We start from the raw sequence: 15,055 nt of genomic DNA on the forward strand, positions 1-15,055 counted from the left end.
ACAAACGAAGGCTGTTAGTTACAAGACCATCCCAGAGATTAATTATCATAGGCCAGTGTAAAATAGGAAGTAGTATATACTAGAGACAGAAGAGATTTATCCCTATGCTGGGTCTCTCAACAGTAGTAGCCAATAATTCATTATAGAGATTCCAAGTTAAGATACCCCTCTGAGGTATTTGTGAAGCTCTTGTCAAACTTAATGATGCCTAATGTGTTTGGTTAGTTTAAGTTGTTGAAAATAATACTTGGAGCTTAATGGTCATAAATAGTCTTCCAGGTGAACCTATACTGTGTAGTGCCTCAAGATGTGCCTGGGAATATGGGTCACTGGCATTAAGACCTTTCCTCAGATAAGATAGAAAGATAATGCAAAGTGGAAGATCTTGGCCAAGTGTAATTTAATTTATAATGAGGCTCTCCAGCTCCCACTAGAATAGGAATATAAACCAACAAGGGAGGCCAAAAGCCCAGTATAATTAATTGAAGGTCAAATCAGGTTACTCAATCTCATAATATCCTCAGACGTTCAGTCGTGTTGGACTCTTTGTGACCCCAGGGGATTCTAGCTTGCCAGGCTCCTCTGTCCATGAGATTCTCTTAGCAAGAATACCAGAGTGGGGCACCATTTCCTCCTCAGGGGATCTTCCTGATCCAGGGATCGAGCCCACGTCTCCTACATCTCCTGCACAGGCAGGTGGATTCTTTACCACTAGCGCCACCTGTGAAGCCCAATGTCCTCAGTGCCTTAACATTATCTCAGTTTGCATAGGGTACAACACACAACACAGGTGCCTCAGTGACACCTATTGAGAGATTGAAGTCACAGTTGTTCATCATAAAGTTTTGGCTTGTCTCTTTCTTGCCACATTTATAAAATTTTGGCTGCCCTATGTAAATATGAGCAGATTTATTTGGACAGGCATAGAAGTGAAAGTGCTAATATTTAGTTATGTACACAATGTGTTAGACACTTACAGGTACTTTACTGATATGTCACTTAAGGAGAGAACCTCTGTGCAGTTATTATTTCCATATTACATATGAAAATACTGAGGAAGAGAAATCAAGCAATTTTCCAAACTCAAATGAGTTTTAACTGCAAGGGTCAGCATTTAATTACAAAAATTAAATAACATAGGAAAATCTCTTGTAGTGAGTAAAAAACATAAAATCTAAAGGCATTGGTCACTGAATGGCCTTTCATGTTTAGCAAATTGTGACATTCATTTGATATCATAGTGCTTGAATTAGGTCTTTCTCCCAAGAGCAGTAACACAGATCAGATAAATACTTTAGCTAGAAAGATCCAACCTAAGGGAAAAGTACACACCACACACACACACAATGTTTAACACTAAGAGACACTGCTTAAAACAGGATGGAAATGCAGGCTAGAGAGATGCAAAACAACTAATGAGTAAATGTCACCTACAATTTCCAGTAAATAGAGAAGGCCAGAATATTACCCCAGTACTGATTCTAGTCCCTACTGTATTGGTGATGAATTCAATTTAATTATATATTAAGCATCAGCTTTTGTAAGGCAGTACACTAGGCACTGATGATATTCCATAGAAATTCAAGTAAATCTTGGTCCTGTTCTCACTATACTTTCAATCTAATACAGAAGGAAAGATTAAAAGGAGAAGAGATATGGCAAAAAGTATTATAAGTGTGCTTAGATATTTGCCAACATCTTTGAAGTTCTGAAGAAGAGATCATATTAGTTCAGAAAACTGAGAAAATTAAAATTTCATCAATGATTAATTAAATAACAAATAGTAGACATTTGAATGAATAATTAAGGGAAATTCACTTTGGTAAGTGAAATGGAGAGTGGAGAGAATGTCATATAAAAGAATATATATTTATAAGTCACAAAGATAGAAAATCATAATATATGTTAAAGTAATTTATCCGATTAGGCTAAAACTGTATGCACAGGAATGCTATGTATTTTAATTCATTTGGGGTGCTATAACAAAATTGATAGAAACAACATACATTTGTTGCTTGCAGTTCTGGATACTAGGAGTTCAGGATCAGGACACCAGCATGGTCAGGTGAGGGCCTGCCCCAAGTTGCAGACTTTTTGTTAGAGTCTCACATGGTGGAAGGGGCAAACAAATTCCTTGATGTCTCTTTTATGAGCCCTAATCCCATTCATGAGGGCCCTACCCTCATGATCTAATCATTTCCTAATGTCTCAAGCTCTTAATATCATTGCCTTGAAGATTAGGATTTCAAGATATGAATTTTGGTGAGTTGAGGGGGCACAGGGCAAACATTAGACTGTTGCCATTGGGGCTAAGACTGAAAAAATAGGTTTAAGTGTTAGTTGCTCAGTGTTGCCCGACTCTTGGTGACCCCATGGAATTCTCCAGGCAAGAATACTGGAGTGGGTTGCCATTTCCTTCTCCAGGGGATCTTTCTGACCCAGGGATTGAACCCATGTCTCCTGCTTTGCAGGCAGATTCATTACCATCTGAGCCACCAGGGAAGCCTCTGTTGATCAAGCCAACAAGCTCCTTTCCTCTTGCTGTTCTTTCTGTTTGGAACTCTTTAACAGTTAAACTTTTCTTGGTTCATTTCAGATGAATTCAACCATTCAGGTGGATTTCTTATGCATCATTACCTCCTCAGAGATTCCTTCCTTGACTACTGTTCCTAAAGTAAGTGTCTCTATTGTTATTCACAACCTGTTCTGCTTTATTTTTTTTTTATAATAATCTGAATTGTTTCCAAGTTATCATAGTTTATTTGTTCTTATCTCCCCTCTCACTAGAATGTAAGATTCTTAAAAATAAATATCATGTCTGTTGCTCACTCTATACATTTCCAAGATCAATGCTAGACATATATCAGTAGCTTAAAAAATATTTATTGAGTGTATGAGAATATATTTATGATTTGAGGTAGGGAAGAATTATTTAGGATAGAAAAAGCACACACTATGAGATCATAACATTGATACATTTCATTACATTAAAATTTAAGATGTTAGTGCCAGAAAGCATCTTAAAAATTAAAGCTATGATATTGAAAAAGACTTTTTTACCCATATAGCTAATCTATATCTATGTCTATGACTATATCTATATCATGAGGTCCCAGAAAATAAAAATGAAAATAAGAATTAATTTATGAACAGGTCATTCATAAGCGGAAATAAGAACATCTGTAAATATATTACTTGTTCAACTTCATTAATATTCAGGGAATGTAAATTTAAAATTATATCCCCATTAAATTGGTAAAGTATATATCCATACATGCAATAGGTAAAGTAGCGTTAATAAGAATATGGGAAGACAAACTCTAATAGTCGCACACAAAAAAAGTGTAATTGGTACAACTACCTGCATATCCTTGAGAAACTCCTGCACAGTGGCACAAAATAGTGAACATAAGGGTATATACTGCAGCATCTGTTACTATTATACAGTGTTAGAACAGTTTAAATGTCTTCCTAAAAGCAAATGAGCATATAAATTGTAACATGTTCATGTGATGGAATACAAACAAATGTCAAACAAGCTAAAAAAAAAAACCAACTAGTAGTTAAGTGATAAGTTTAAATAGGATAGTATTTCTGTAATATTTAAAAATCTAGTAAATATTCTATTTATACAGTAAGTCCCTTACATACACATGAATTCTGTTCTGAGAGTGTGTTCATAAGTTAATTTGTAAGCGCAACAAAGTTAGCCTAGGTACCCAAATAACACAATTGGCTATATACTGCTGTATAGCCACTTACTTCCAGACATCCTGGGCTTGAAATAAAGATACTGTACTACTATACTCTATACAGTACTGTACAGTAAAGTACACAAGAACACAACCACTTGTAGAGGATACACACAAGTGACAAGGTATGCCAGACACATGAACTGATATGTGAATGCATGTTTGCATCTTTGAAAGTTTTCAACTTGAAGGTTCATATGTAGGAGACTTACTGTACATAAATATAAGAATATTCTAGCAAAAAATAAAAACTTACAATGGTTATCTCTGCATGCATGCATGCTCAGCTGCTTCAGTCATGTCCGACTCTTTGCGACCCCATGGACGATAGCCTGCCAAGCTACTCTATCCATTGGATTCTCCAGGCAAGAATACTGGAGTGGGTTGCCATTTCTTTCTCCAGGGGATCTTCCCAGCCCAGGGATCGAACCGACATCCTTATGTCTCCTGCATTGGCAGCCTGGTTCTGTACCACCGTTGCCACCTGGGAAGCCCTGGTTATCTCTGGGAAAGGGGAATTAAATGAGATCATGAAGACATGCATATTTGGATGAATTCTTTAGAAAAAAATTGAGGAAAATAATTTGTGAACTTGTTATACCTTTTAAACAATTTTATTAAAATTGTGTGTGTGTGTATTATGAATGTTGCCTGTCTACACAAACCTTGCTGCTGCTGCTGCTAAGTCGCTTCGGTCGTGTCCGACTCTGTGCAACCCCATAGATGGCAGCCCACCAGGCTCCACCGTCCCTGGGATTCTCCAGGCAAGAATACTGGAGTGAGTTGCCATTTCCTTCTCCAATGCATGAAGGTGAAAAGTGAAAGTGAAGTCACTCAGTCGTGTCCGACTCTTAGTGACCCCATGGACTGCAGCCTACCAGGCTCCTCCGTCCATACTGGAGTGGGGTGCCATTGCCTTCTCCATACAAACCTTAGATATTATTAATATATAATTAGCATAACAGACTACTTCTAATCTAAACCCACTTACTTTCTTGCAATTATCTGATAGCCTGAAATCATGTATGTGGCTGGTACAATAGAAGTCTGCTTCTATTCATGTTTATGTGTAGGGCTCCAACCATATCTCTAAATATGTGTATTGAAACTTCTAAAGCCTTCAACTCTGGGTGATGATTAATGCCATCTATTTTAGTGGACTTTACAAAGAGTTAAGTAGTCAGTTATGTAAAATTGTGGTTTGTAAAGAGATGATAGTACATCCTTGTCCCCCCAAAATCATCTTCTTCAGCTTGAAATATAAGTACTACTCAATTCCTTTAATGTAAATATCATCCTCTTCATTATTCTTCACTGAATTGCAAATTTTGGTGGGGTACAATTTTCATTTCAATTAAGCCCCTAATGCTTCTGAGTTAATGAGTTTATGTGACACTTTCTTCTTGACAGAAAGGTATAAGGCTAAATACAAGACCTTTTGATTATTTTCGGGAAGTGTGGAACATACATGTATTACTAAGAAAAAAAAAGATGAGAAAAAGCACAGATTAGGGACTGCTGAAAGCTATGCAAAAGATTTTCTCCACAGACTTCACAATCCCACACAATGCTGAAAGAATTCATCCCTTTCCTTTGCTTTCCTACATTTTAGTCTCTTCTCAATCATGCCTAGAACAACCTAAACAAGTTACTGGCCAAATAAACTTACCAACAAAATGTAGTCTTGTGCTTTTTATGACCTTAATAATGCCTCCCTTTTCATACTGTTCATGAGGTTCTCATGGCAAGAATACTGGACTGATTTGCCATTCCCATTCCCTTAATGACTCGAATAACCATGAAGGTATTGTCATTTACCTAGAGCCAGACATCCTGGAGTGTGAAGTCAAGTGGGCCTTATGAAGCATTACTATGAACAAAACTACTGAAGGTGGTGGAATTCTGGTTGAGCTATTTCAAATCCTATAAGATGATGCAGTTAAAGTGCTGCACTCAGTGTGTCAGCAAATTTGAATAACTCTGCAGTGGCCACAAGACTGGAAAAGGTCAGTTTTCATTCCAATCCCAAAGAAGGGCAATGTCAAAGAATGTTCAAACGACCATACAGTTGCCTTCATTTCACATGCTAGCAAAGTTATGCTCAAAATCCTTCAAGCAAAGCTTCAACAGAATGTGAATGGAGAATTTTCAGATGTACAAACTGGATTTAGAAAAGGCAGAGGATTTAGAAAAGGCAGAGGAACCAGAGATCAAATTGCCAACAAGTCTCTTGATTCATAGAGAAAGCAAGGGAATTTCAGAAAAACATCTGCTTCATTGACTATGCGAAAGCTTTTGACTCTGTGGATCACAACAACTGCAAAAAATTCTTAAAGAGATGGGAATACCAGACCATTTCACCTGTCTCCTGAGAAGCCTGTATGTAGGTCAAGAAGCAAAATTTAGAACCTCACATAGAACAATGGACTTGTTCAAAATGGGAAAGTGTGACAAGGCTGTATATTGTCACCCTGCTTATTTAACTTCTATGCAGAGTACATCATGTGAAATGCTGGGCTGGATAAAGCACAAGCTGGAATCAAGATTGCCGGGAGAAATATCAATAACCTCAGATATGCGGATGACACCACCCTTATGGCAGAAAGTGAAGAGGAACTAAAGAGCCTCTTGATAAAAGTGAAGGAGGAGAGTGAAAAAGTTGGCTTAAAACTCAACATTCAAAAAACTAAGTTGATGGCATCTGGTTCCATCACTTCATGGCAAATAGATGGGGAAACAATAGAAACAGTGACAGACTTTATTTTTTTGGGCTCCAAAATCACTGCAGATGGTGACTGTAACCACAAAATTAAAAGATACTTGCTCCGTAGGAGAAAAGCTATTACCAACCTAGACAGCATATTAAAAAGCAGAGACATTACTTTGTCGACAAAGTCTGTCTAGTCAAAGCTATGGTTTTTCCAGTAGTCATGTATGGATGTGAGAGCTGGACTATAAAGAAAGCTGAGCGCACAAGAATTGATGCTTTTTAACTGTGGTGTTGGAGAAGACTCCTGAGAGTCCCTTGGACTGCAAGGAGATCAAGCCAGTTTATCCTAAAAGAAATCAGTCCTGAATATTCATTGGAAGGACTGATGCTGTAGCTGAAACTCCAATACTTTGGCCACCTGATGCGAGGAACTGACTCATTGGAAAAAACCCTGGTGCTGGGAAAGATTGAAGGCAGGAGGAGAAGGGGATGACAGAGGATGAGACGTTTGGGTGGCATCACTGACTCGATGGACATGAGTTTAAGCAGGCTCTGGGAGTTGGTGATGGACAGGGAGGTCTAGTGTGCTGCAGTCCATGGGGTCGCAAAGAGTTGGACTCTCTTGAATGACTGAATTGAATTGATGAAAAAAGTGGAAGTGTTAAATTGCTTAGTCATGTCTGATTCTTTGCAGCACCATGGACTGTAGCCTGGCCAGGCCTCTCTGTTCATGGAATTCTCCAGGCAAGAATACTGGAGTGGGTAGCCATTCCTTTCTGCAGGGGATCTTCCCAAACTAGGTATCAAACTCAGGTCTCTTGCATTGCAGGCAGATTCTTTACTATCTGAGCCACAAGGGAAGGCCATAACAAGAGCTATTGAGACCAAAAGGAAAAAAAAGTCCATTGGTTATTGCAAGCTTACTGTCTTTAGGGGATGGCAGGAATCTATCAGACAAATTATATAACTAATGCTGATCAAGTGATTCTTCCTGATGGTTTAAGAGTCCATTTCTGGGAGATCCGAAATGGTGAATAATTATGTATTTGGTAATGAAATTTAGCATATACAACCCCATTTGGGGCCTGCTGTCTTGTTTATGAATAGTCTGGATTTCATATTTAACTGGGTAGCCCATATTATATAACTCTTGCAGCAGAGAGAAGTGTCACATTCCAGGACATGCTCTAGTCCCTGAGACAAGTTGTCAAGTAAGGGACCTTGGCTTCACACAGGAAAAAAATTCAAGAGCAAGCCAAGGTAAAGTTAAAGCAAATATATTTAGGGAGATACACATTCCATAAGCAGAATGTGGTTGTTTCAGAAAGGGAGAGTGGCCACAGGGTGTGGGAGTGGTTAGTTTTTATGGTTGGGTAATTTGAGTGGGAAGAATGGAGTATTTCAGTGAAGGGGTGGGGATTTCTAGGAATTGGGCTCCTGCCCACTTTTTTGCCTTTTATGGTAATCTTTGGAACTGTCATAGCATGAACGGTGGTGACTTTTAGTGTTATGATGTTTTGCAAAAGTTTCACTTTTGTCTCAAGTTCAAAGGATTTGTTAACAAAGTAAGCCACTCATTCTACACAAATAAATAATACCAATATTTATTAGAGAATTATCTAACTTACTTTCAATATACTAACATTAAAAGTAAAGAGAAATAGAAACAGCAAAGGATACATCACCAAATTGGGTTCTGAGCAACATCCAGACTCAAACAGCACTGGGAAGTCCCTTGACATAGCACATCTGGAGTTGCAACTGGGAAAAGGTCCCAGGCAGTGCATCTGCTTCGTGAGTGAGACTTCAGAAACAGCAGTTCCCACCTAGGATGTAAACTGATATCATTGTTAATCTGTGAGCAAACTATAGCTCTGGTTTCATGTTAATGCAGTTTATTTTATCTTGTAACGCTTGGAATGTTGTTAAGCCTGGAGCTTGGTTGGCCAGACCCTCTCCAGGGGCTCAACGATTTCAAGATTTGTCCTGTATCTTATCTATGGTATTGTAAGACTTGCACTCACAGCAGATAGCCAGGGCAGTGTCCAGGCAGGTTAGAAGCAAGGTCAGAGGCCTGCTCTGCTTTGTCTCTGAAGCCTAAACAAGACTATTTAATTTCCCTAACAAATGAAGATATAATGAACTAATGGCCAAGCCATTCTTGATGCCATCTTGTTTTTAGCTGAGTCCAGTTGGTTTTTGTTACATCCTGATTATTTTACAACAGCTGTATCCCCTACTCATTTTTTTAATGGTTGTGCCCTGCCTCCTTCCTTCCGGTCTCATAGCAACCTTATATGTAGCCATTTAGACTGTCTTTTTGCAAGCAAAATACTCCTAAAATGGAATCATTGCAGTTATGAGAAGTGATGGCATTTCTGAGGAAGGAAATAAGACAAGTATAAGGATTAAGTCTCAGGAGAGACTCATAATCAATTCTGTAATCTAATTTACTGACCTCCCAAAGTATCGGAATGTCTATTCTTGGTCAATAATTACCTCTTCAATTAAAAAAAAAAACTGCTTATTTTTCATATAACTTATATGATTTTGATATCATTCATCAAAACCAAAGACATTGATCGCAGAGACCATGCCATGTGTGTGTATTTCCCATGACCCTGGAGGCTCAGACAGTAAAGAATCTGCCTGCAATGCAGAAGACCTGGGTTCAATCCATGGGTTGGGAAGATCCCCTGGAGAAGGCAATCAACTCCAGTATTCTTGCCTGGAGAACTCCATGGACATGACTGGAGCCTGATGGGCTGCAGTCCATGGGGTCACAAAAGAGTTGGACATGACTAAGTGACTCACACTTTCACTTTCTTTCACTTTCCCACAGCACCTAACTCAGACCTTGCCACACAATCAACACTAAATAAATATTAGTGAGATTGAAATTTTCACTACATAGATTACAGGCATAATTAGCTCTCTTTTTTTTCCACATTGGTTTTCGTTCCTTATGCCCTAAATTACAGTTAGGATTCTTTGAAAGTTGAGAAAGCTTAGAGAACCTCCCAATTTTATATTAGTTTTAACATGAAGAGGAAGAATAAGGCTGGGGAATGGTGGGAAATAAAAGCCTGAAGAAAAATCTGAAAGAAAGCTCAACATTGCCACTAAACATTTCAAGCTCTCCCACTTCAGCCTCTGCAGGCATCAATTACATTCCAAAGGAAAATGTTTTACAATTGTAATTACACATAATAGAAGGAATGTATTTTTCCTTCATTCTACTCCCATGGCGAGTCAATTTAATTTTTAAATACAAGAGACATAATTGATTTTAGCCCTGGATTAGCACTGCAAATGATCTATATGTGTTCTCACTAATGGAACAAGAGAGTTGGTCCTCCTTGGAGACATTTACCCAAACCTGTTCAAGCAACAATTACTAGAGTCTGACAGGTTGGTGTGCAAGGAGAAGGATGCATGAGGGAAACAATCTACTGATTAACAACTGAGCAAAATAATGAATATTATACTCTTCCCAGTTAATTATGAATTCAGCACAAATAAACGATCTTTATAGAGGCCAAAAAGTGATAAGCCTGCCTGGAGAAACCTTGTCCTGTTCACTAGAAAATGAGTTTCTCTGAGGATTTTAGGGTAAACCTATTTCTAAATAGGGCTCTCTTGAAAGGGAATGGAGAGGAGGTGTACTCATTTTCTCCAGACTTATCTGTTATCTGGCAATTGGTTTTCCTTTGGCTCCTCTACTAGACTACCACACAGTTTTATGGAATAGGAATAGCTCAAGGCAAAGTTATGAAATAAGTAGTTTATACTCTGACATTTTGAAACAGAAGGCAAGGGGGCAGGGTACAACCTTTAAAAAAATGACATAGCCATAGTATGATACAACAAAAACTGATTAGAACCAACTGGGTCCAAGATGTCAGTGGACCTTGAGCCTCATTATATGCTTATTGTAATAAATTAGCATGTATTTAACAAGAGGAATTAAAGAGCCTCTTGATGAAAGTGAAAGAGAAGAGGAGAGTGAACAAGCTGGCTTAAAACTCAACGTTCAAAAAACTAAGATGATGGCATCTGGTCCTACCACTTCATGGTAAACAGATAGGGAAACAATGGAAACAGTGACAGACTTTATTTTCTTAGGCTCCAAAATCATGACAGATATTGACTGCAGCCATGAAATTAAAGGACGCTTGCTTCTTGGAAGAAAGGCTGTGACCAACCTAGACAGCATATTAAAAATCAGAGACATTACTTTGCCAACAAAGGTCCGTCTACTTAAAGCTATGGTTTTTCCAGTAGTCATGTATGGATGTGAGAGTTGGACCATAAAGAAAGCTGAAAGTGAAAGTTGCTCAGTCATGTCTGACTCTTTGTGATCTCAAGGACTATATAGTCCATGGAATCTCTCCAGGCCAGAATACTGGAGTGGGTAGCCTTTCCCTTCTCCAGGGGATTTTCCCAACCCAGGGATCGAACCCAGGTCTCCTGCATTGTGGGCAGATTCTTTACCAACTGAGCCACAGGGGAACCCCAAGAATACTGGAGTGGGTAGCCTATCCCTTCTCCAGTAGATCTTCCCAACTCGGGAGTTGAACTGAGGTCTCCTGCATTGCAGGCGGATTCTTTACCAACTGAGCTATCAGGGAAGCCCAAATTTATAAAGCTCCTCTGTCCATGGAATTCTCCAGCCCAGAATACTGGAGTGGATAGCCATTCCCTTCTCCAAGGGATCTTCCCAATCCAGAGATCAAACCCAGGTCTCCGGCTTTGCAGACTTGTTCTTTACCACTGAGTCACCAGGGAAGCCCAAAGAAAGCTGAGTGCCAAAGAATTTATGCTTTTGAACTGTGGTGTTGGAGAAGACTCTTGAGAGTCCCTTGGACTGCAAGGAGATCCAACCAGTCAATCCTAAAGGAAATCAGTCCTGAATATTCATTGGAAGGACTGATGCTGAAGCTCCAATGCTTTGGCCACCTGATGCAAAGAACTGACTCATTGGAAACGACCCTGATGCTGGGAAAGATTGAAGGCAGGAGGAGAAGGGGACAACAGAGGACGAGATTGTTAGATGGCATCACTGACTCAATGGACATAAGTTTGAGCAAGCTCCGGGAGTTGGTGATGGACAGGAGGAAGCCTGGTATGCTGCAGTCCATGGGGTTGCAAAGAGTTGGACACGACTAAGTGACTGAACTGAACGTTCTGAGGCTAACCATAAAAGGCCAAATAGTGGGCTGTGGCACAATTCCTTGAAATCCCTGTCCCTTCCTTGAAATTATTGAAATAATCCTCTACTCGTTGGCCTTTGAAATCATCCAGTCCTTAAAAACTAACCATTTTGAGGCCTCTCCCTTTCTGAAATGGCCCACATCTGTCTGTGGAGTGTGTTCCTCTCTAAATAAATCTAGTTCTTACCTATCACTTCATATCTCACTGAATTCTTTCTGCAGTGAGACATAAAGAACTTGAGCTTCATTAGGTCCTGAGACCAGGTGTGTGATCTCAGTTAAAAGACCATGGGTTCAAGTCCCCAATCTGGGTTCCTGCCAGGTTTGAGTCCTGAGTTGCACAGTTTCAATTTCACCATCAAAATCTGCCTTTAAGCACAACATCACAGTCCAATTATCAACTAATCCCCCTGAACCAGGTTTAGTAACTGGGATATTAGCTTCTAAGGCCACAGTTCTCAGGTGTATTTTCATTTTAATCAAGGATTCCAGAGAGGCAGACTTGGCACAGATCTATCACTGGAAGGGCAGCATAGAGACATAGGTTCTTGTCCATATCCTTCCATTTACCAGCTAGGCAATTTCCAATCTGTAAAATAGGATTATATCTACCTTAGGAAATTATTGTAAATAAGTAAATTATATAATATATTATGAAATTCACTAGCATGGTGCTCAACACATTTGATTGTGTCTCAAAGTTGTCCAGGTGTGGGAAGTCCATCAAATCACCAAATCATGCATCTACTATGATGCTGTGTGACCCTGAAAAAGTTACTTCACTTCTTAGGGCTTCAGTTGCATTGTTTTTAAAAGAATGCTTATCTCTATGGTATCTAAGACCCTTCTTCTTTATAAAGTTTTAAGATCTCATTTTTGCAAAGTAACAGAACTCTCCTTAGTAGCACACAAACAAATGAGGACATGCAAGTGTAAAGAGCCAGCCCTTCAGTCACGAATGTAGTCAGCCGTTCAAAGCATTTATCCAAATATGACTAGCTCAGGAATACAGGCTGTGTCAGGGTTCAGGGGATCGAAGTTGACAGTTAGAAATAGTGTAAGTTAGTGTGTTTTCCTGTGGGAAAATGGAGCAAGGACTGAAGCAGCAATAAACTCTCAAATCCGGTTGGCTAGAAAACTATTTTTTAAGTCTACCTCTATTGTAATGTTCAGTAGTCCAAGCCCCTGATGGATTGGAATATATAGTAAAAGCTCACAACCAGTTGAATTTTCATGTGATGTCTCACATACCCTGATGATTTTACGTCACTGAAAGCATGCCATTCTGAGAAACAGAAAAAATGTTTGTTTGTGTCTGTACATGTGTACATTTGTCTTATGTTTGTGTGCATGGCCGTGTGTCTGTGTTTGCATGTGTGTGTGTCTATCTATTGTGTCTATTTGTATTCCATGATAGACTATTCTCTGGTAAATGTAGAAATCATGTAGTTTGTCTTTAATAATATTGGAAGTGCAATATATAGAAAATTGTTTTCCTAAGAAACTACTGGAGCATATATTTCATTGACTCACTAAATTGCTTATGAGTGTTTTGACATACCTTTAGTGCTCAAACTCAAGCATCCAGGAACAAGAGATACAGATGGCAGTGAGGCAGGCCCATGGAACTTACTCCAACTTACTAGGGCAACTGAGATGCCATGTAAAAAACAATTGTCATTTCAATAAACCAGATATTGAAGGGCCAGATCCTTCAATATCAACTGACTAGTACAAAAATCCATTACTTATGAGTCTTTTTTATGAGGGTGTGTATGTCTATGGGCATACATATTTTATTCATACATACATATTTTATTCTTTTATAATATATACAAATGTTTCTATATGTAATCAGTTCACATATCCATTTCTACCATTTGTTTTTCATTGACATATTGATGATGTACAATATTGTGTTAGTTTCAGATGTACCTCATAGTGTTTTGACATTTGCTTGTGAAATGACCACTACCACATGTCGAGTAACTATCTGACCCCATATGAAGTTATTACACTATTAACTATATATTATATCCCTGAAAATTATTTATTATTTAACTGGAGATTTTAACCTCTTAATCCCCTTCCCCTGCGTTGCCCACCATCTCCATCAAGACCTTCCCTCTGGCAACCACCAATTTGTTCTCTGTATCTATGAGTTTGTATTTTGTTTGGTTGGGATTTCTTTGTTTTTTAGATCCTACATGTAAGTGAGGTCATGGGTATTTGTCTTTCCCTGACTGAATTATTTCACTTGGCCTGATATACTCTAGATATACCCATGTGATTAAATGGCAAAATTTCATATTCTTAGGTAACATTCCATTTTTTATATATATATATATAATATGTATATATATTTATATCATCATCTTTATTCATCTATTAATTAAAGCAATATAAGATGCTTTATATGTGGCCTATTATAAAATGCAACAATGAATATTTTTGTGCATCTATCTTCTCAAATTAGAGTTTTTGTTTTCTTTGGATAAATAACAAGCAGTGAAATTGTTAGTTCATTTGTTAGTTGCTCAGTCATGTCCAACTCTTTGTGACTCCATGGACTGTAGCCTGCCAGGCTCCTCTGTCCATGGAATTCTCCAGGCAAGAATACTGGAGTGGGTAGCTATTCCCTTCTCCAAGGTATCTTCCTGACCCAGGGATTGAACCCAGGTCTCGTGCACTGCAGCAGATTCTTTACTTCCTGAGCCACTAGGCAAGCCCTATTAGTTCACATGGCAGTTCTATTTTTAATTTTTTGATGAAATTTCTTGATATTTTTTATAGTGGCTGACCAATCTACAATCCTAATAGTGTACAGGGGTTGCCTTTTCCCCCACATTCTCTCTGACACTTGTTATCGCTTGTCTTTTTGATGATAGCCATTCTGATGGGTGTGAGGTGGTATCTCATTCTTTTTATTTGCATGATCTTAAGGAATAGTGATGTTAAACATACTTCCATGTGCTTGTGGGCCATAATTGTGCCTTCTTTGGAAAAAAATGTCTATTCAGTTCTCATTTTTTAATCAGGTTGTTTGATTTTTTGATGTTGTGATATATGAGTTCTTTTTATATTTTGAGTATTAACCACTTATCAGATAGTTCATTTGCAAATATCATCTCCCTTTTTGTTTTGTTGATAGTTTCCTTTGTTGTGCAAAAGATTTTTAGTTTGGTACAGCCCCATTTGTATACATCTGCTTCTGTTTCCCTTGTTTGAGGAGAGTTTTATAGTTTCAGGTCCTACTTTAAGGTTTTAAGTTTTAGGTCCTACTTTTACTTTAATCCATGTTGAGTTTATTTGGTGTATGTTTTGAAAAAGTAGTGCAGTCTGATTATTTTGCATGTAGCTGTCCAGTTTTTCCAAAAGCA

General features: G+C 38.5%; 1 protein-coding gene across 2 annotated transcripts in view; it reads left to right on the forward strand.

The window, feature by feature from the left end:
- Positions 1 to 15,055, forward strand: part of SETBP1 (SET binding protein 1) — an 890,090-nt gene that overhangs the window by 46,114 nt on the left and 828,921 nt on the right. The window contains exons 2-3 of one of the 2 annotated variants that reach the window (XM_081561785.1): positions 2,022 to 2,065; positions 2,597 to 2,674. The gene's annotated coding sequence lies outside the window, so the exon portion shown is untranslated. The remainder of the gene's footprint in view (positions 1 to 2,021; positions 2,066 to 2,596; positions 2,675 to 15,055) is intronic. The other variant, XM_081561784.1, reaches the window with a different exon arrangement.

Source organism: Giraffa tippelskirchi, chromosome 14 (genome assembly GCF_054371585.1).
Source record: "Giraffa tippelskirchi isolate mGirTip1 chromosome 14, T2T-mGirTip1v1.2.pri, whole genome shotgun sequence".
Lineage (NCBI taxonomy): Eukaryota > Metazoa > Chordata > Mammalia > Artiodactyla > Giraffidae > Giraffa > Giraffa tippelskirchi.